Here is a 21874-nt window from a genome sequence, read left to right as displayed (position 1 = left end):
CCAATTTCTATCGCAATGGCAAGTGCTTTCTCGTGGTGTTTTTTTGGCCTTTTCCATTTCACAGAGGCTACTCAGTAAAGACATCTCCAAGTCTTCCATGAGCCAGTGCTTGTGCTCTTTTGTGGCCAAATATTTTCCTGATGGTGAGTGTGCCTTTAAAAAGTTTCTTCGCCTCAAAAAAACCGGTTCTGTGCTTCACATTTGTGTCCCAGTTGTAGGGTTAGTATTCCAGCCTGGTTTAACACGTCAAAGAGCTTGACGGCATATTTTTTCATAATTGTGTAACCAGAGATGGCGTAGTACGCATCGAATATTACATCGCAGATATCAAGGAGACCACCAGAGCCAAGGTTTTGAAGTAGAATTACACATTCACTGCATAACTCGGTCGCGTGTAGGCCACGATTGGTGTTGAGAAGAAATATAACGACATCTAAACCTATCTGGACTGATTTTAGGATTTCTGAAGCGTCATTCATTAAAGCTCTCTCCTGTTTTTTGTCTCGGGGGGAAGAATTAAAAAAAGATGAAAAGTAAAAAATTGAACTGATTCATCTTGGAGTCTGTAAGCTTTGTTTAAGGAAGGTTTTTTCTGTTTTCTTACATGTCTGTGCGCAATATTCCTTTTTCATTATTTCATACAAACCAGCCGCAAGTACCGTGATCAGCTAGGTGGAATCAAATTCAAATAATCGTGGAGCAGATTTGGATTTAGCTATCAGAAACGTTTCACCAATAGGAACAGCGGTTAATTTACCAATCTTGTTACGCTTACATTCCTAAGAATATCTTCACCACATTCACACTTCTGCTATTTGCATGGCTGCCTAGCACCTGAGACAGGAGAGAACTTTCCTATTATAAATAACGTTTGTAGCTGAGAAAATGGGCTTCTCGGACTATTAATTAAAATAAAAGCATTTATGTTATTGGTACGTTTCAGCTTTGAAGAAACACTTTCACTTTTCTCGACGAAAATCATTTTTCTGTTATTTCAATCAAGAGAGATGACGGAAGCGCAAGCTATTACATATTTCAACGCAAACGGGAGATTACAGAACGATTTTAGTCGATTTATAAAGGAGGTTCTTGTTCCTAACTCATCTTGCAGCGCACTTATCCGCCCGCATGCACGTCCTTGTCACCCGCTTCAGCTGAGTCAGCGGCTGAAGTCGGAAAGTTCCATTCTGGATCAGATTTTTAGCTAAGAATTAAGTTTCTTCGATTAAATAACCCCTCAACAACTAAAATATTAAAGGAGATAAGATGTTTCCTATTTTGGTATTCTCCCACCAAATTTTGTCCAAAGAAAAATTATATTAAGATTCGCAAAACATTTTTCGAATACTTTACAGTCGTTTTACCCATGTTAATATGTGTTAGCGCAATTAGGAGAGTCAGAATGGAGGAAGTAAGTTTTCTTGTTTGAATCATTTGGGTAATGAATTTTAAAAACTCTTTCAATCACGCAAAACTCTCAACTATTTTTGATTTTTTTTGTATTTCCTTGCATTCTATACCAAAACTGTCAAACTGTATTTAAAAGGAGACGGTGGAAAGGGTTTACAAGTGACGCGTGATATGGCCGAAATTAATATGTGAAGCGCGAATTTGTCAGAAAGGCAACCGTGATTCGTGAATTTATGATTCAATGTGTGACGTGATTTTCCTCCAGAAATACATGCGAGCCGTGGATTTCTTCTTGCATTTAGCGAAAACGTCGAGATTTCCCCAGAAACCTTGATTTTAAGTTTCCCTTTTATATACCTGACAGAAAAACTTATGTGTGTTACAGGGGTCATACTCTGCTCTTTAAAAATAATCGAGGCAACAATATTTTAAATCGATCCGAAGATATCCATCCTCGTGAAGAAGATCTTTTTTCGTTGCGTGGTGGACAAATTTGATGGACATAAATCCAACAACAAAATAATTACACTCTTACAATTAAACGAATCCGAAGTATGAAACCATTACAACCGTTTCGAGATTTCGTGTTTCTCACCGTTTGTCCCATAAAAATAAAGCCGGCTTGTCAATTTTAAAAACTTGCTTTATCAGTGTGAGATGTAAAAAATTAGAAAATGTAAATATTTTCGATGATTACCCAACAATTATTTTCATAAAATAAGATTTTGATTTTAATACCGCATAAATTTGTGCAAAGAGCAAAGATTTTACCCAGTGTTTAACCTGCAAACAAAACGCGATGTTTTTTCAGACGAAGGAAAATCTTTCCATTCAATTAATTGCATTTGCGTTACTTCAGTAACTCATAAACCAACTTCTCCAATGTTTGTTTCTTAAAATAGTAATGTTAAATTTATTCACGAAAAATAAAACTAAGGAAGTTTATATATACCATACAGCAATCAAGTGGTGAGAGTAACCAGACTCATCACATAGAGGGTGTCATGTTCATGATTAGAGAGTTTCAATACAAAGCATTTTAACGCATAACGTTTCGGACTGAAATAAATTTTTAGCTACTCACCTTTGAAAACGAAAAGATCTCTTGATAGTTAGGAGACCGAAATCAAGAAACCCGATTAAAATGTTTCCCTGAAAAGCAACAAAGAATGTAATATCTCAATAGATATTGGAGTTCGCACATCATTGATAAGGGTTTTGTGGTTTTAAGAGCACTTCGTCCGATTTTTTAATACCTTTAAATTACAGACTGAAGTGAGTAACGTGTTGCTCCTCTTTCCAAAATGAACATTCAGTGGGCCAGCGGGGGAAACACTTATCAGCTGAGGGTTTTTTTTTTACAACAAATTCTCCCTACTGAACAACAAGGTAATGTGAGGGAGCCGTTAGGAGAAAGAATTTCTGATCATGAATTTAAAGGTTAAAAGGATGCAGGCTTTAAATATTTTGCAATCGAATCAACAATTGATTCAATTTGGAAGGCCTGCACAAACATTATCAGATTGTTTGGAATTAGCACTCTTTTATCGCTGAATTTCCTGAAATGCTAACGAGAAATAATCTTTTTTCAGAGCGGTAAAATAATAATATGATTAAATTTAGTTATTCAGTTGCTAACCTTTTGAAAAATAAACACGCTTTGTTCAGAGTCCTTATCTTTTGAGTGATGCGATCGAAAGCCGTAAGAAACAAAGATAAATGTTCGTTCGTTCGTTCAGTTGAAAAGATCACTTAGAAAGACTTAGACAAGAAATTAAAACTGCAGTTGATAATCTCTTGGTCTGAGATATATCAAAATGACTTTCTGTTTCGTCTATAAGGTGCATTTAAAAACCTCGTGGCGCTTCTCTTTTAACAACAGAATTCACCATACTTGAATTTGATTTCTGTTGCGCCTGATTTGAGGTAGCGAAAACATAGTTTTTCAAAAAAGGGAAAAGACTGTACGCTAATGTTCTCTTTATTTTTGCTGCTTACCCTTGAACAAGGAAGTGTGTCTTGTTTGGTATTCTGATCGTATGACGGAGGAAGCCAAGAGTAAGAAACTGAAATAACGCTTTCCCAGCGCCAAACAAAGATGAATAGCAATAGCAAGTGTGAAAAAACAGCTTGATGGTTGAAACAAGAAAAATTTTAGAAAACCTAAAACAGAACTACGTCGCTTCCCCGTGATTCAAATAAAAAACATGGCGTCTTTGTTCTTTTGAAGTCAGCATTTCCCGTTATTTAATTCATGCATCGTGTGTCTGCGTTTACTCCTTCACTCTCATACCCTGATAACGTGCAATTTCTCCCTACAGTCTCAATGTATTCTTCAGCCAACAGGTTTGGAGAAGAAAGAAACTTATCAGCTGGACGGTAGCAAATCGACGCAACGTTTTATTCTCTAAAAATATTTACAGTAACTTTTGTAACATTTAGGAAAAGAGACTTTGCAAGATCATGGTTGTAAAAGACCTAGAGTTGTCAAGTTAATCAAGTTACGTATGATGCACGATCCTCGCAGTAGATAGCGCTATTAGCAATAGCGAAAATCAGACCTGAAAAAATTCAGGCCTGTACGGGATTCGAACCACTGACCTCTGCGATACTAGTGCAGCGCTCTACCAATTGAGCTAACAAGCCAACTGGGAGCAGGCCGTTAAGTTGATTCGTAATAAACCCGTGAAAGATACAATGAAATATATGAAGTTCATATATTTTGAACTGCGGTATTAGATACGTATGATGCACGATCCTCGCAGTAGATAGCGTTATTTAAGCAATAGCGAAAATCGAATCCCGTACAGGCCTGATTTTTTTTTCAGGTCTGATTTTCGCTATTGCTTAAATAGCGCTATCTACTGCGAGGATCGTGCATCATACGTATCTAATACCGCAGTTCAGAATATATGAACTTCATATATTTCATTGTATCTTAATCGAGTTAATCATCGTTAACAATAATTGCACAAGTTAACGATAATGAGATGCCAAAGCCAGAGGCTTATATGGCAAGGTCAGATAGTTACAATGTGCGTGCTATTGAATTACAGTCGATTGAATGATGTTATTTTGCAAACAATGATAAGTTTAAATCTATTTTTTTAGCAACAAGTCTTTGCCAAAATCTAAGACTATTTCGAGGTTTAAGTCCTCCGCCTTTGAATTTTCAGTCAAAGACATTTCAGTTTTGTAAAGAGGGAAACGATGTTTTCTAAATATATTTATTTACTAGTAACCTTTTAAAAAAGAAGCTTGTCTTGTTCGATGTCAGTTCTGGTCGTATGACTGGTGAAACCAAAAATAAGAAACGAAATAAAACTTCCTCTACAAAACAGAGATAAATGCAAAAAGCAACTGTAAGAAAGACGTGAAAACTTGAGAGGTGAAAAAAAGAATGGATAAACCAAAGAAGATACAATGGATATCAAGTACAAAGATTGACTTCGATTTGTAAAGAGCAAAAAAAGCGGTTCTGTAATTAAAACTGAAAATCAAATGTTCTTCGTCTTCCTCATAAATAAAGTGTGCTAAATTAATTTATCAAACAGAATAAATTTGCTCGCCTTGATTTTATTTGAAATTTAGCAATACTGTGCGATTTGTATAAACTCTGTATTGCCACCCGACATTGCATGAAAAGCCTTTAGCTACTGAGGACGGCCAAGGCAACAACATTAGATGAGACTGAAACGATTTTATGAGAGGACGAATCCCTGCTCAAGCATGATATGTGATGAACTTTCTCATCATCAAAAATAATTCAATTTCGAATGACCGTTTTTTTTTTACACAATTGTTTTACGTTGGATTGATAGGTATGAATGAAACAAATTTGAAGCACTGATTTTAATGCACAAGAGATCTTTTCTTCCTTGGAATATGAAGAAAATTTTGAAAAAAAAAAAAGACAGAGGGAATTCATCCAGAACGATGTCCTTCTAGAACAATTCTTGTTGTGTCAGTATGTTAATCAATATAATAATGGTTTATAGAGGGGCAGCTGTTGAAATATGTATTGGAAAATTGATGAGGAGTCACATTAACACATCAGCACATAACAATTAAATATCGCACTTACCACCACTAACTCTGAACGCCTTGTTTCCTCTGTAAAGTGAAGAAGCCAAATTTTGATTAGAATCAGCAGCATATGTCTATTTTAAGGTTGTAGGCACGTGGCAAATCTTAGCCCACCCCTGCCTGAGGGGCCGAAATAGAGAATGAGTTGTAAGACAAGTCAGGGAGAGGTATCACGGGGGCATGGCACTAATCACCGGCGCTAAAAAAATCCCTGCAGACCTCTCTCGGGCTCGTGTTCTTGAAGGCCTCATACGTTTGTGCAGGTGAAGAAACGCTCCTGACCAAATGCTTCTAATGAGGGCTCCAGCTCCCACTCAAGCGTAACTTCCGTCGCAGCCTTTGTTTGCCCTCGTCACGCAACGAGAGAATATAAAGGAGAGGATCACCAACTAAAGAAGCTCTTGATTGTGAAACATATTCTCTTTGTCAGCACCTTAGGAAATGTAAAGAGAGCAGTATGGAGAATATGCATTATGATGTTACGGTGGAAAGGGTTAAGAAATTAAACTGTCCCGTGCAACGTTGACGTACTTTATCCAATGATAAAATACGTCTACAGGTAAGGTTTAAACAAATGTATAAAAAAAGCGAATATGAAATATAAATATAGAGGCAAGGCCGATACAACGTAGATAAGTAAATTTTAAGACGGAGCACGGAATACGGTTAGGTTTTTTTACGTCTTTAGTTTGTAAGGTGAGTGTGCGGGAGATGTCAGCGGCGCGTTGTATTCCATTTATAACTACTTTTAATCCGTCGCTTCCTCACATCTCCAACATCATCAAAAAACACTGGCATCTACTGCAGCCTTCTAACCGCTGCAAAAAAGCTTTTCCTCAGCTGCCAGTGGTCGTCTTCAGACGCTCCCCCAACCTTCGCGACACATTAGTAACAGCCAAACTCCCCTTTAATTCTACCACTTCCCATCCTCAACTCCCACCCGGCTCTTTCCGTTGTGGTAGAAACTGTGTTACTTGCCCCTACATCTCTGACGGTCTTACAAACCATACTTTTTTTTCTACCGGCGAAACACGTCCCATTAAATCTCACTTGACCTGTGACACTAAAAACTTTATCTACTTAATTCAGTGTAACCGCTGTAACTTACAATACATAGGAGAAACTAAACGACGTTTAAAAGACCGTTTTAATGAACACCGCCGTACCATTGATAAACCTAACTCTAAATCTAAATCTACTACAGCGGCAGAACACTTCATTTCCTCTCCTAACCACTCTGCTCACGACATGGAGCTAATCGCCTTCGAAAAAGTGTTTTCCAAGAGAGACTTGATACGAAAGGCCAGGGAAGCTTTTTTAATTTCAAGAGGCAACAGTATTTATCCAGATGGCCTTAACGCTCGCGAAAAAATGTATTAGTTTCTAGTTATTTATCCAATTTACCTTACTTCATTTCTATTTTTGCTCACTATTTCTATTTTTATTGTTATCTCATTGTCATTCAAATTAGTTTTACATATTTCCACTGTTATATCATACAGCTATCTATGAAGCATCACCCCAATTCTCTGTTAATTCCCACTGCACCTGAAGAAGGCTGGTTTGGCCAGCCGAAATATAGTGCTCCGTCTTAAAATTTACTTATCTACGTTGTATCGGTCTTGCCTCTATATTTATATTTCATATTCGTTATTTTGGGCCGATCAGATCATCGCTGATCCAACGTACAAGAGTAGGAGTATCGTCCACTGTTGCCTGCTGAACATTTCATAAAAAAAGCACACTAGATTTTAAGGGGGGCTATTCATGCTGTTTATCTGTTTCGGCGCGATTCCGTTGCGTTTTTTTGGTTTTGTTTTTGTTTTTTTGGTTTTGTCCCCCTTATTCGAAAAGTGTTTTTATTTCATGGAGCGATAATGTAAAGATAAAAGAAGTTGGGCAGATAGCAGATTGCGAACAGGTTAGCTGTTACTTGCTCGCCCTAGGCCCCACCCGTGAAGGTGCGGCGTCCGTTCGTTTGCTTTTTTTCCGAGCTCACGCGCTCGTGGAAGGGAAAAAAGAAAAAAGATAAAATATACTGTACGTGGTTTAGTTACGATGGGGATTATGGGTAGCGTTTGAGAGATTCTATAATGTTAAAGTGAATCTAACATTTTGACTGAGCAACCTCGTTCCCAGGGCCTTTTCCCTTGGTTGGGGAAAGAGAAGGTCCTGGAAACGAGGTTGTTTAAATTAGGTTTAGTTTTATAATTTATTCCACGCGTCTAAAACGCCTACTTGCAAATACTGCAAATTACATGTCACTCTCGCCGTGACATTTTAACAGATCTCCAAACCCTCTGCATTCAATTTTGACACTTTGTTTACTAATACACTGCATGCAATGTTCACCACGCACCACAAATTATGGAGTACCTCGATTAGCTTATCCCAGAGGAACATATCTATGGCATCAAATATTTCGGAATTGATTTAGATCAGCGTGCTGTACAACCCATTTCCTTTACTTATCTCATACGGGAAGTAAAACGCTTAAATTCGAGGAAGGCAGAAGTAAGAAACTTGAAATTATTTTTCGTGCGATCCATGTTTGCCAGGTGCAATGTTCTGAGCGTACGGTGAAAAACGTGATTAATCATCGTTTACATCAAAGCAACACGTGTTCATGGCGTCGCTTCACTTCTCATTCAGGGAACTATTGTTCGTTGTACAAACAGTGGAAGACGCTCGTCTGGAAAATCTCGTTTAAATAACATTAATTTCCTTTTGAGTCACTCTCGCTGTCCATAAAAAAGTACCCTTGCTTAACTATGTACACACAGACTTTCTTTTTCTCTTTCACTCACTACATGCTCTTGCAATACTACTCGAAAAAATATATATATCGAAAGGAAGAAAGCTGAGGACAAACCACATAGCTTTTATCTTCATATAAATAATAAGTTCAACTATACGTGCTCATTTCCGAACAGCTGCTGTAGCTGTAGAAGATCACAAACATGCGAAAGACTGAGGCGGATGGGTTAGTGGAGGCGCGGTTACTCAACAGGTTTTGCCTCGAATATTACAATACAAACGTGTTTAGCCTAAGGGGAAAGTTCTGGTGCAAGTCCACCGGCAACCTCACACACTTTGTGCATCGGCTGCACCCGTTACAGTAGATACACTGGACACCTTTCATACCAAACGAACCTTTTTCTTACAACCTTCCATACAAAAATGGAGCTTCTTACACAACTATTCGAAAACGCTTTCTCTACCTCTTGAAATGATGAGCGATTTCACTGCAGGACATATAAGGAAGCACCGGAAGAGATGTTAACCCAAAAACTATGTTAATTATTCAGTTCAGTTAAAAAATCTTAGTGAATCAAGGCTCTTAAATACCAAAGTGTCAGGTTCCCGCGCCTAGTCAAAAGGTGTAAATAAGAATAAATGGTTTCATGTGACATCTTAAAGAATTATCAGAAGGACAGCAGAAGAAAATAAAAACAGCATTTTTTGTTCTCGGGATTGAAAATAATAATTATCTTTCGTTTTGTAATTCTTAATAACAAGACCGTGGTACATCTTGTAAAGGCTACGCATCTTAGCATGAATGGGGTAAACGATGGATGATGGAATTTTTTTAAAATTGTCTTATTGCCTTTTTTAGTTAAAAATTTTGGACCGTTAGCGTAATGCATTTACAGCAAAGCCTTTTAGAACACCACAAGGACATACCGGAAATAAGAAGCAAGGACACAATCAAGGCATTGAAAACTTTGAGTAATCCTTAAAAAATCAAGATTATTTCTCTCTCGCGTATTTTTTTCGAAACGGTGCAGTGAAGGACTTTAAACACCAGACAGACTTTGATTTTCGGAAGCGGTTGATTGTCGAAGGGTTGTTGCTATAGCAATCTAGATTTGAAAAATATTGCATAAGTTGTCTCTAGTTTCCTGTCTTTACGGGATTCAGTAAAATCCAGCCGTGAAATAATTCCTTGGCATTGTTTACACTGCTTAAGATATGAACAGAGGTCGCAGCTTGGAAGATTGACTGCATTATGAGCACATCACGCACTTTCGTATTACCGCGCTTTTGAAGAAAAGGAGGGGTACCCGTAAGTAGCTGGGAGGGATAACAAGGGGGGAGGTAGGGGTCATTTTTCAAGCGAGGCGAGATCTGGCTTAAATCGACCTGTTTGCAGGGAGGAGGTAACAGGATTTCCGAGCACCGGTGGGGTGCGGCCCACGCATCTACACCTACCATTTGGAGGCATGCCAAGAATTTTCATCAAATAGATATTTTTTTTATCTTTTTCTCGTGACGAAGCAGAAGGTCAAACACACACATACAAACTCGCGCCACTCACCAGGACTCCTCTCCCACCCCTACCCCCGCCAAATCTTGTGCCCTGGGGCTTGCGGTAGAACGAGGGCGCCTGTTTTTCATCCCTTTTGACATATTCTTCTTGAAGGAAATTAATTACTTATAATAGATTCTGTCTTACTGATTTTAAGTACGTGTAATTACTTAAATGTATTTTCGAATGGTCTCTTGTCTTGACAAAATATCTAAGCATTCTTCAAATTCTTTGTATTTTAAGTATACCAATTATAATTCTTCTCAAATTGATTCAAGCATAACACTGTTGCTCTTGGACAGGCTTGTTTAAAAAACAAATGCTTGGCCAAACTCAATCAATATGAGACAGAAATATAACGGCCAATAATTTGTGATAAAACTCTTAGCTTTTGAGAGGAGAATGAAGAGTCTTTTTTTCACCCAAATTAGAAAGCTACGTTGCACAAAAAATTAAAGCTTACTGGGTTTTTTAAATTAAGCTTAGGATATTGGCCCAATTTTACGCTTAATTTCTTCTGAGTTTCGTGTTAAAACTTACAACGCCTAAAATAATTATAAAACCCAACTTCCGCTCTTGATTGTCTGTCGACACAACACAACAAGACCCAGAATTGTCCAGACAAGAATTGCTCGAATAAAAGTCCCTTAAACAGACTGCTTCTTTTATAGATTCCGAACTGAAACAGACCCGGGTTCCGTTTGTTTACTGTTCGTAATATATTACCTACCTAGCTACAGATAATCAGTCAGTCAATAGCGGTGCTTTCATTCGACTACTTAATTCTGCGGATCTTCTGCAACGCTTAAAAAGTAATCAGTCGGGTCTAATCAAATTTAACTTTGTTTTTAAGCCAGGAAAAGCTAGGTTTCGGCGTGTTTCATCCGATGTTATGGACAAATCAAAGTATTTTACTTAGCGTGACTTTGGTTCACCTTGGCCGAGAAATTCATGGCATGCAGTTAGTACTTTGAACTTTGTGGGAAAACAAATTGTCTCATATTTTTAATAATTCGAGTTTATTTTTAATAATTCGGCATAATTGCGTTTTTCACGATGAATTTTCATTGAAATCAAGACCTTCACGGCTGTTTAAAAAATAAACCGCTCGTTAAGCAGTTACTGAGTGACCTTTCAATTTCTAAATGCGTGTCTGTTGTATTCTGAAGGAATATCAACATACGGGATATAATTTGTGTCACTTTTTCAACTTTTGTGTCAATAAAGATAGACAAGTCTGTTGATAAGCTTTTAAGGCTTCCTAGGCAACCTTAACATGTTTGCTAACAAAGCGATGAGCGTGTATTATTACTTCATTTTCGATAGGCAAGGCACGAAACTCCCCTCCCCCTCCCCCCACCCACGTCCACCCCCACGCCGAAAGCTTTGTGCTTACGTAGTATTTCAGGAATGGTGGAATAGCCGAAACCAGGTCAAGGATCACCATAATCGTCATATGCGGATTTATCTGCATAGACAGGAAAGCGGAAAATTGCTTTAATCCCTGTAACCAGGAAAGGCGGTTGTTGTTTTTTTTCTTCTTCTTCTTCTTCCCTTTTTTAGTCAGTAGATCGACTCTTGCTCTGAGCGGAATCTCTTTTTTCTCGCGTTTGAGAATGAGATTATGAAGAGAAGAATGCGCAAAGACAGGTTACCGGTTATTTTTGTCGATTGAACTAAACAAACATTAATGTCTTCTAAATTCATATTTTGATACGTGTGTTATAAGTTCAAGTTTGTAGTCGCTTCCTACACCCCTATTGTGACAGATGTCAATCAATGTGGTCATTCCAGCGATGTAGCTGACCTTCGTAATTTGCACCATCAAGTTTCTGTCCAATACTAAGAAGAAAACCGCGGCGATTGAAAATAGATTCTAGTTTCATCCTTAGGTCATGGACTACGAAGTAAAAGAATGCTTGATCTTTGATTGATAATACTCCACCACAAGGTTTTTATAGTATCGCCGCCGCTTCGAAAAATCTAGTTCAAATTCCAAGCATGTTACGTCAGCCTTGGAGTGCATCACGTGCTAGGTCACATGCTCAGTTTGCTAAAATAGGAAGAATATTCTCATTTTCAATTCTCTTCAGAAAGGCGTTGGTGTGGTGTACAATTCGCAGGAGCAAACCCTTATTACCTTGGTTAAGGCATCATTTTTCTCAAAAATCATATCGAGGTGAGCTTAAATTACTTTGAAAACCTCCTCATTGCTTTCCACATGTAGCAGAAGGGAATGTCGTGACTGGCTTGGCAAAATCGGCCTTGAAAAAAAACTTGACCTAATGGCAACATAAGCCTAGCGAACAAGCTTGGCACACCTCAGGCATCATTTGCAGTATTTCGTTACGAATCATTCTCGACCGTTGAAATTTTAATTATTCCGTCGATGGTGATTTCTTGTGGCGAAAACTTTTATACTGAAAATGATTTAGCGTATTCCGAAAGTTCGCACATTCGAACACGCGATCAGAAATTTTCATGTGGGTGCGCCTAGCCTCGATTGTTTCATTGAGGATACACGATCAATTTGAAAACTCATTCGGCTGTCGCCAAAGTGTTTACATGTAGATACAAACCTACAAGACGAAGAACATAGTAGTATTTATGTGAGAGGGGAAAGCGAGTTGATTTCTCAATTTATGTTTTCTCGATTTTGAAATCGGCTTGGTTTCGCAACGTGTTTGGCAGTATTCAATGTTACTGCTCTCAGTGTGTAGTTTTAAAATAATTGTAGCTATTCGGCGAAGAAACCAATATCGTTTCCTTATTAATTACTTCACTGGGTATTGTCCTGCTCGATCGCTTCAGCGAACGATGAGTTAGAAGGAAAATCTAATCGCTCGCAACCTCGCTCGCGCCCGGTGAAATTGGCGTGGTCGAAGCAACACCCACACACAAAGATCTTTGTCATCTGTAGAATTCATTGAAGCGCCTTGTATCTGCTCTTACCGGGCCAGCACTAGTATTTGATCGCTTCGATGTTAGCCCTTACGTAGAAAAGTTAACTTGAGTTAAATTTAATGTCGTTTAAATCTGTTGGTAGTGAGCCCGCCTAATCTTTTTCGACATGCATGGTTCGTTACATACTAGCCATGTTTGTTTAGCTTCGAAATGACGCAGTAGAAAAGCGTTTTTGTTTTCGAATATTTTTGGCGCTCTTTCAGCGTTACCTTCTTCAACCAACGGTTATGCTTGTTATGCTTTGTTTGCACTTCACTGTAGAAAGCAAAACCAACCCAGCTTGGGTCATACCATCCTATAAATTTCTCAAACACATGCGGTATTTTTGGAGTTTTAAGTTATTAATCGTTCCTCTTCAAAGTCAAACCTCAACTTCGAGTCAACATGGGGAAAAGCTGTATTTTTTTAATCCCTCTACTCATTTTCAGTGTCTTATTTTACTTGTGTCTACTTTAAAAGGAATCTTTCTTGATCTAGCGAGTTTCTCAACCACACTGGCACTGAAAATCTTAAGCGGAAGCAGCGTGTCGGCTTTTGCACATTGCATCCTTCTGCGAGGTTGTGTTTCGCATTTCGCTTTCGATTACCCTGCTGTTAAATATTATTGAATCTAGAAATGGCTGATTTTGAAGAATTTCTGACTAACATAGAAGATATTTGCACAATCTACATACTGCTGCACGAAATAAGGAACACTACTTTTTCGCCTTATTTCCTGACCGACAGGAGTGAATATTCACACGACCTCGAGCTATTTTTTACGAAAGGCATTTACATCCTTTAAAATTCGTGGTTTTTGTTGTGGCTAAAGTTAACAAAGGAGTCGAGGAAAGTAATTATTCACAACGTGGTTTGAAAACTCTACAGAATTAATTATCCAAAATTTTCGCTCGCTTTTATACAGCTTGGAAAGCTGCATGAAAAAGCATCACATTTTTCGGCGGTGGCGGCCGCGGTGTTCAAAGTTATAATTGTATCTGGCGAGTCAGAATTCTTAGAATCAAATAAGTACCCATGGCAATTTGGTTTCATTTGAAGTGCCAGCTAGTCAAAAACAGAAGCGAATTTTCTTCCTTGGAAAATGAGTTTTAAATGGAAATACGAGCATTTAAATGTAAGAGCGAGTGTTGCTTTTCTCGTTTGTGTGGACATTAAACCACTAAAAAACAAAGACGAAAGTGGAATTTTGAATTAACGAGTCACGCAATGTGTGGGCAGAATTAAAAAACAAATAAAACCGTAGGATAAGGAAAGGCGGGAAAATAGCGAGGTATTAAAAACCAGCGTGGTAGTGCAGATAGCTTTATTTCTGAGAATAGAACATGTTTAAATTGCAGTTCACAATTGCACTGAAGTTCATGTTTGTGTTTCGCCGATCGATCGATAAAGTAAACAGCTATAAAAAAATTTATCACTATTCGATAATGATGCTTCGATCTGTGGGCAAAGTCCGAGGGTGTTAATGTACTCGAGAGAGAGGTCAGTTTAACGCACGAATGCCCGTTAAAAGAAATATGCGCGATCGCGGCCAGACAGTGCAGAAGTCTCTAGTAAGTTATAATTTCCTTTATCTCTATGCTAATCCAGCGTCATTAACGTCGTTATTTTTTCCATGCATTGGCAAGTTTCCAATCTGATGAGATTTTATTGGATAGCATTTTAGAAGGAGTTTTATTAAAACATGTGGAATTGCTATACAATTTATTTTCTAATGTCGGTTTGATTAGTTACCTTGATTTAAGAGTTTCGGTCTCACAAACTTTAAAAACCTTTCAGTAGAAACGTTAGATATTGACTGGCAAGAAATTAAAATTTTATGATTTGCCAAACTTTTTTACTGATTATTCTAAATCTATAACTTCCAAGATCTGACTGTTTCTTCTCCCCTCTGTTTTCTACACGTTTCCTTATAAATTGGTTTTGAGAATTTGGTGCTGAATCAAGATAGCAGTAGTCTCATTACCCATTTGCTGAGCTATGTGTTGATACCATTGGGAGAAGTTACATGTTAATGAAGCTCCTTAATGTTAGACTGGATTGATACTGTAAACACAATTTAATTGAGCAATTTGTTGTCATTGTATCTTGCAGATGGAAAAAATCGTTATTTTGACACTTGTCATCCTCTCATACGGTGTGTAATTTTAATTTCACCCTGCCCTGTACATGAAAAAATTATGTGTATTGGATTAACTAAACATCAATGCATTTTTAATTTAACACAAGTGCAAAAAAGTTTTCAGATAAGTGCAAATTACAAATAATGCACATGCACTGTCAAAAGTTTAGCTGTCTTTGGGGCTTTTTTCATGCAAATTGCTGATTAGTGACAACATAATCTCTTGTACAGTTTGGTTTCAATAAGTACTCTTAAATTTTTCAGACTATTAATTCTACTTGCCCTACTGGCTTATGTAATTTTTATGTCCTTTGATAAATTTACTTGTGCACATTAATAACGTATTGCAACCAGAATCCTGCTTTTACCCATAATAATAGTTTTTTAATCTTTTTTTATAGTGGCACTTTCTTCAGCCGATCACCATAGCATTAACGTTACATCAGGTGAGATATTTTAACCTTTAACTCTCAGAAACGATTCACATGTTACTTCTCCCCAAAATATACATGCATTATCCAGCAAATAGGTAATGAGAATACTCAAACTCATCAGGTAGAAGGTGGTATCTTGATCTCACAACTAGTATACAAGGAAATGTGTAGCAGCTAGTGGGGAGAATTAATCATCAGATCTTAGGAATTAAAGGGTTAGTCATAGCATGGTCAGCAGTTTCTACTCAAGACTAAGAGAAGAACTTTAGTGTTCTTATTACCTTTTTGCTGGGTAATGTCTGGATATTATATGGTGAAGTTGCATTTTACTTGATTAACCGATTAATGGCCGCAGCTTTTGTGGAAAACTGTGTTTTGAAGCTAGTCGAGCAGATTTCGGGTCACTGTTCTGGTTTTAAAAGCTCAAACTTACCAAAAACCCCTTGAAAGCTCATATACTCGACGGCTATTCGATCCAAATGCAAAATGGCGGCCTGAAACTCTCAGGCATGTACAGAAAGCAAAATTTCGAGTTTTTGGGTTGAAAAGTAATGCCCCACTTACGACTTTTACTTTTCTCTTTTTCTCCTGCCCTTTGTTTCCCCTCTCCTTGCCTGAAGTTTCTCCTCACTGGCTGGAAATTTAGTAGGCTTCATTTTGGTGTAGAGATTTTTTAGGAAACTACTCATTATTTTCAAAGCACATGCTCAGAAAGGTAGGTGGGTAATGGAACAAGATTTTCGTGCAGATTTTCAGGTCAAAGTTACATGGTTTTTTGGCTATTTCTCCAATCTCCTTCACTCAATTGCGCTCATTCTGGTATCACTTGTAAGATATTTTCAACCTGTTCAAGTACGTGCTCAAAGTCGTACTCCCGGGTTAAAAGTGATGACGTCACAAGGGGTAGAAAGGGTGTGGGTCCCCATGGGCGCACTGGACGTCAATAGGTTAACAATCAAGAGCAATTTAAGCTGGTGATCATTTACTTTATTCTCATGACCTACATGTTTAACCCAGGTGTGATACTGAAAGGAGAAATTAGATGCTGGTCACCTAAAGGGGACAAATGTTTGAGACATAAAGGCTAACTCGCATTTTCTTTTTGTTTCCACAGTACCAGAGCCAAGTAAGTTGATGCATCAACTTTTCCATTGACTTATTAACTTTTTTAAAGTGATTTGCAAAATAATGAGTGAAAAAAAAATAAAAGCCCCTAGTGTATATGGCATGAGGACATGCTAAGACATTTGACTGCTGTCATTTTCTGTTCCAAGATTAGGGAACAGTTTTCTGTAAGCAGAAAACAAGGAAAAGTGTAAGCATCCAGGAACTGGTAATGTCCCAGGACAATCAAGGAAGCATATTTTTGCGACAAGAGGATGTTTTTGAGTCAAGCATCCCCCAAATATTTTTGCAATGCCTGGGACAAAATGCTTACCCCCAAAAGCATGTGGTTTACCTCTTGGGATGTTCGATTTTTATTGTTCTCTGGTACACTTTATGATCAGAGTAAAAAGTCCCTCGCCTGTAAATACAGGCTTTTGTCAACAAAATTGGGTGCCTTCCAGAAATATTATCCTATGCACCCCATCTGTAAAGAAACCATGTAATGCTTACTTAGCATAGATTATGACATGGCAAAAATTTTCACAGTTTTTGTTTTGGTACATGCAAACTTTTAAACAAGAAACTGATGGTGTTTGCTTGATTCACTTACTAGCTGACACTTTTCTGCAGACCTCCAAACAGACCAGATTGTATCGCTCAACAAATAAATTTCAATTTTTTGGCCTTCAAAGAAATTGACAGTTTTCACACCTCAAGTGTCAATGAGGTCATGCCTCTCACCAGGGCTCTCTTGTGACTTTCCTATTCTCGGTCATTTGATGAAGATACTTATTTCATTGCTTTCTCTAAGTAAAGGGCAAAACAGAATTTTAGGTACAGTTAAACCTCCACATTTTGCACAACTCAACTTTTTTACCTACTGTTTAATTTTCAGGTCCATCAATGCCATATCCAGCTACAAGTAAGACTTAATTTTAACTTATTTAGTTACAAGGGAAAGAGAGAAAGTGCTTAGATTAAAATTAAAACATCAAAGTGGAAGTGGAATTGGCTTGGGCAATCAGACCATGAAATGTGGGTTCCCTGTGACTATACCTAGGGCTCTCACTCCTGCACATTAAGTAAGACACTCACAGAAACAATTTTAATCTTGCACTCTTAAGCTGAAATGATTATTTCTCATGCATTTAATGTTTCTGATTTAAGATGTTGAATGAAAGGAACAAAAGGAGTGCATGTTTCAGCTACTTAATTTTTTTTCACAATTTTCTAAGGGAGAACAGTTAGTCCTGTTTCCTTTTACTTACTGCCCAGGTTCAGCCTCTATGGCATGAGGTGACAGCTGTGTTTAATTAGGTTACTAACATCACTGTTTTCTTTTTTTTTTTCTTTCTTTATCTATAGCTGCACCTCCACCAAGTAAGTTTCATTTTGTACTGCAGTTGAACCTGTATTTAGATGCACCGCATTAAGGGTTCACCCCTATAAGAGTCACCTTTGTTAGGTGGTGGTGGTCACCTTTACCAAGTCCTAAAGGGCTGTTTGTATGGTCCTCCACCTTTATTTAAGGATCATGCAAATGCTAATAATCCTAACACTCTTTCTACTTTGTTTTCTCAATCCTTGGTAATCAGTGTTTGATAAAATACAGATATGGAATAACAGTCACTGATTGATTAAATAAGGGCAAATGCCAAGAGCTTTTGCATATAGTTTTTGGAAATCTGATAATAGCCAACATACTTGCTTCCTTGTGAAACAACCAAACATAAAAGTAAGGGGAGGGGCAATCCTCCTGCTACAGGGGTTTCATTAAGGGCAGGGCACCTGGCAAATTGACCAGTTGTGAGGATGGTTTTGCCCACCTGGTTTGACGATCTGGAGGAAAGTTATCTTACTAAGAAGTTCAGTCCAGAGAGTTTTGCCTGCCTGTGAAAACTAGGTGCCCTTGTGCTGAAAGCATTAATAAAACCCCTGTGCTATGTTTGTTCCAGGAAGTGGTCATTATAAAAGTTCAGTCATAAAGGGTTTGTTTGTTTGTTTTTTTTATCTTTTATCAAAGGTCCAGGTGGTGATCCATCAACAACACCAAGTAAGTACAGGTTTTTTGCCTCATAATTCAACATTAACCTGGATCTAATTTTCAGCAAAATGAACTGGGTCTCATAAATTAATATCTCTAATGGAGAAATCATTTTCTGAGTCTTAAACTTCCAAGATGGGATTGTCAACTCTTTCCTTGAGCTGCTGTACTTTTCCTCAAAAATCAGTTACAAGAAGTTGGTATTTGATCAAGATAACAACTTTGACCTTATGGGTTTGAGTATTCTCATTACCTGTTTCCTGGATGATGCAGGGATACTTTAGGGAAAATTTCCATGTTTACTACTTCTGGAAGGTTAAAGGTTAATCACATTTCATGCAAACAGCAGCATGCCATGTAACCCCCCTGTCATTGTGTTAGAGTTTAATATCAGCTGTTGCACTAGTATTAAAAAGTAAAATTACTGCTTTTCAGCAAGTGGAGCTGTTTCCTTCTCAGCCAGTGCAGGCCTCATCGTTTCTCTCATTTTGGCTTTGTGAGTATCAGAAATACTCTTGTTTTCTGTTCAAAGATAATAACATTGTCACAGATTGTGGTCTTAGAAAGAGCTGCACTGGCCTACTGTTTAGCAGAAGTAGAATCAGTATTTTTTATTGACAGAGTTCAAACTTTGATGCAAAACTTTTTTGATACTTGAACCTGAGTAGTGCACCAATGGATTTGACTGTCCATTGGAAATGGCAAGTTTTTGAGTTGAACAAAAGTGTCTTGTCTTCAAATGAGGATGAGTTAAAAGTTTAGTTCATAAGAAAAGGTGTACAAGGTCTAGAGTTTTAAGTTTAGTCAACAAGCTGAAACTCAGGGTAGCTGATTTTGCTGAGAAAAATGACCATCAAATAAGGCACTTGAATAAAGCATTTTAACACTATCTTGGTCCAAGGGGGGCAGGAATTTGAACAAACCAGTCTTAAAATTTAAATTGCTAGGAAAAATGGGATGTTTCAACTTTGAATTGATGAAGGGATAAGTTACTGAGAAACATTTAGGGATCAATCAAGTTGAGTATCAAGACACTATGCAATTCTGTCTTTGGAGAAATGTTGTTTTACTCCAGTACTAGTGGTATAAACACCTGCAGGTCTGAAAAGGGGGTGGGGGGGGGGGGAGGTTGAGACACCCCCAAGCCCCCCCTCCCCTGGACATTGAATCCCTGGCCAAATCTAGTGTTGTGTTTTCTGACGAGGTGATTCATTCTCGCCTTGGCTCTCTCTCCTCTGGGGAATGTGTTTGAATACTAGCAATCTGACAAAGAAACTTCATGAGATGAGAGGAGGGGGTTAACCTACGTTAAACTGGCAGCTTTACCGGGGGGGTGGGGGTAACTCTACTTCTGCCTACGTTGTTCTATGGAGTCAATGAAAAGCTTTTCTGGTGTAGCCTAACAAGCAAGAGGGCTAACTTTTTTCCTTTCTTTTCCTTTTTCTTTTAAATGTAGGTTGCATTAAGCAGGAAGACTCCTTGCTCCTTGTTTCAAGCCATGTAGTTTTTTTCATCTCTTTTTACTGTTAATTTTTGAGGCCAAAAATTTTTCTCAGCTTGAACCTCACAGCATATTTAACTCCAAATTTATGAAAGGGAAGCCTGGAAGTTGCCTTCTAACACACACATTGTCATGGAGCTCTGTGTAATAACAATTGTGAAAGGCTAAACCGTGTCTGTAGGAGGCAAGCTTGAAGTTTGATGCATGTTAAGGGTGTTTGGCTGAGTTTAAAAATATATTGCAAACTTGTATATCTCTTAAAACTCCAAAATATTCCATAGGATTACATGTAGCCACCAGTGAGCATATTAGGTGTTCAGGATGACCTTTTTTTTATATAGAAATTTTGCCTTGTTTGTGAACAATAAAGCATCAACTTATAAATATGTATACTTAAATGTGAGTTTTCTTGGCTATTGAAGGGATAAAAAAAAAATCAACAAATGTCCTCAATTTAAGTCTAATTCATTTATTTCTGTGCATGACTATGAGAACTCTCTCCTCTTGGCAAAATATGTTGCCCAAGTCAAAACAAAAAAAAAAAGGCAAGAAGAAAAAAATTGATGTGAGCATGCTGTTCTGAACTCTAGGAGTGCATCCCACTTGCAGAGTTCTGCCTTGTACTGAGCTCCTTCCCCTGTGCTTCTCACCCCTTGTACTTGCCTTGGGGAAAAAAAAAAAACAAAAAACACAAGGCCTTATTGATCATGTGAGGAGAGAGGAAATGTTTAGTTGAGTGCTCCTTTTACACCAATGGGGATTTGGTGAGTAACTGTGAAAAAAAAAAAATTAGTAAAGAAGTGGCTTTCATTAATTTTAACACAAGACTTGCAAGGACAGAAAACAACACCTAAAGTAGACTTGACAATAAGGTTGAAATGTACAGCTTGTAGAATCTTCCACTCCATTAGATCTGAGTTCCCTAATCTTGGTTGTCTTGTGCTAATCCTTCTTTCAATCTCAAATACTAAAAAAAAAAAAAAAAAAGCCAGACATGAACATTAAAGAAGATACTAAGTGGTTTCACCATTTAGATGTAAAGAGTAACTAGCAGCTAACTTCTGACATAAACAGGGCTCGACACTAACTTTTCAACTTACTAGCCTGGTGGCTAGTGACAACTTAGATGTTACTAGCCCAATTTTTTTTTTTTTTTTACTAGCCAAGCTTTGATGTTGGCTAGGTCCAATAACAGCAGAATTACTAGCAAGACTTGAAAGCACAATGCAAACAACACCTTTTCATATATAATGTTGGTACCGGTAATTGCACTTTACTTAAACCAGTTCCAAAGGTAAAACAATTACTTTGTGAAATGCAACATAGTTAAGATGTTTAGTTACCACTGTCACTGACAAACTCAAACTTAATCAGAATTGCTCAACAAATCATTTTTGTGGTAAAAGGATGACTATACACCACAGGTAAGGAAATTCAACGTTTATTTCTCATTGATTTATATACATAGTCAGCGATATATCACTATAGATGAGGCAAATGGTAAATCTAGTACATTCACTATAAAGTAACCCGCCACACAAACAGATTGTATGGGCCCCCTGTGGTCTTGAGAAGGGAAAAACTAGTTCAGTCAATTTCAATTTGTTGACTAGCCAAAATGGCTGGTGGTAATTGAAAACCACTAGCCAAAACTGAATTTCTACTAGTCTGTGGCTAGTGGGCTACCATTAGTGTCGAGCCCTGATTAAAGGGCTAACATTAAAACTTGCAAAGCTCTTTGCTCTTCTCCATACACACTGTTCTCCATACATTTTCTTGGGTACTGGAAAGGATAATCTGTTTAACAGTCAAAGCTTAAAAGGTGGGCAATCATTTCATTTTAACCCTCATGATCACAGTGAATGATTTTGCAGTATGACTGTTAGGTGTTGATTAGTTA

At 37.8% G+C, this 21874-nt stretch overlaps 1 long non-coding RNA gene across 1 annotated transcript; it reads left to right on the top strand.

Annotated features, from left to right (window-relative positions):
• Positions 1-11694: 11694 nt before the first annotated feature.
• On the top strand, positions 11695-20364 carry LOC111338437 (uncharacterized). The gene is made up of 9 exons (XR_015996057.1): positions 11695-11984; positions 14861-14903; positions 15290-15334; positions 16437-16448; positions 17325-17351; positions 17795-17809; positions 18453-18482; positions 18909-18969; positions 19930-20364. It is a non-coding gene; the product is annotated as an uncharacterized LOC111338437 (long non-coding RNA).
• The last annotated feature ends 1510 nt before the right edge of the window (positions 20365-21874 follow it).

Source organism: Stylophora pistillata, chromosome 2 (genome assembly GCF_964205215.1).
Source record: "Stylophora pistillata chromosome 2, jaStyPist1.2, whole genome shotgun sequence".
Lineage (NCBI taxonomy): Eukaryota > Metazoa > Cnidaria > Anthozoa > Scleractinia > Pocilloporidae > Stylophora > Stylophora pistillata.
Note: the sequence above shows the minus strand (reverse complement) of the source record. Positions and strands in the feature narration are given on the sequence as shown.